Source organism: Sapajus apella, unplaced genomic scaffold (genome assembly GCF_009761245.1).
Source record: "Sapajus apella isolate SASKATOON/1434 unplaced genomic scaffold, GSC_monkey_1.0 scaffold16588, whole genome shotgun sequence".
Taxonomy (NCBI): domain Eukaryota; kingdom Metazoa; phylum Chordata; class Mammalia; order Primates; family Cebidae; genus Sapajus; species Sapajus apella.
This window is the reverse complement of record NW_022453509.1, coordinates 1-1,099: the sequence shown is the minus strand read 5'-3', so window position 1 is coordinate 1,099 and position 1,099 is coordinate 1. Positions and strand designations below refer to the sequence as shown.

At 51.7% G+C, this 1,099-nt stretch overlaps 1 pseudogene; it reads right to left on the bottom strand.

The window, feature by feature from the left end:
• Positions 1 to 371: 371 nt before the first annotated feature.
• Positions 372 to 1,065, bottom strand: LOC116548603 (annotated as a pseudogene).
• Positions 1,066 to 1,099: the final 34 nt, after the last annotated feature.

Sequence of the window (1,099 nt, the reverse complement as noted above, 5' to 3'; positions counted from 1 at the left end):
GCTATGCAAATTGTAAGAAATGGAAACAATCATGTTAAAGGCAATGGAATGGACATTGGCAGAAGGGTTAATGGATCGTCCAGCCCTTTCTGTGTGGCTTAAATCCAGGTCGCCATTGCTTTATACACTTTCACTTAGCACAAATTTGTAATTATGCATGTAATAAAGCACAGCCTTATCAAAAAAAATAATTGTATACAATATTTTTGTATACAAAAATATTGTATTATATTTTTGTATACAAAAATTATATTCTTCGAATTTTTTTTTTTCAGGGAGGAGACCATTTTTATTGCTTGTCTGGGTGGATGCCCTGTGTAGATGGGGCAGGAAGGCTAGGGGGGAGCCTGTCTGGGACAATAAAGGTGCCCTCAGTGGATGTTAGCCACGTCGCCGAGGAAGGGGGTCTTCATGCAGCCGGTGCAGAGCTGGGCCATCCAGAGCGAGGCTTCATGCTGCAGGAGTGTGTGGCGCGGGTAGAAGGTGAAGTCCATGCTGTAGGTGAGCAGGCAGCTGAGGGAGGCCATGTAGAGGTCAGAGAAGCTCACAAGGTGCCTCGAGAAGCAGGTGGGGTTGTGGAAAGTGCGGAGGATGCTGCCAAGCTGTGCGTTGAACAGGGCCTTGGTGATGCACCTCAGCTCCTGCCGCGCTTTCATCCAGGCAGCTAGCACCTGCCTTGACTACGCGTCCTGGTAGGTCTGCATGCGCTCCAGCTGCCCTGTGAGTGCCTGCTGCCACGTCAGCGAGTGCATGTACTGCTCCGTGTTGATGACGCGGATCTCATGCTCCAGCTCGGGGATGATGGTGCCCGTGCGCCAGCCATGCCACAGCATGAGATCCGCCAGGTCACTATAGAGGTGGTCCCCGAAGTAGAGCACGAGGGGGCCACGCCATTCCTTCAAGCGTAGGAAGTCAAACAGGTTTCCCTGCCGATAGATCTTGCCCTTTTCCAGGCGGGTGATCCGGTCCCACTGAAGCGAGCCCTTCTCGTCGTTTTCCGAAAGGCTTGTGCAGGTCAGTGAAGAAGCTGGGCTTGTCCGCCTGGACGATGGCCACATCTTGCATGTGGCATGACCAAGAATGTGGAAAAGGCCTGTCA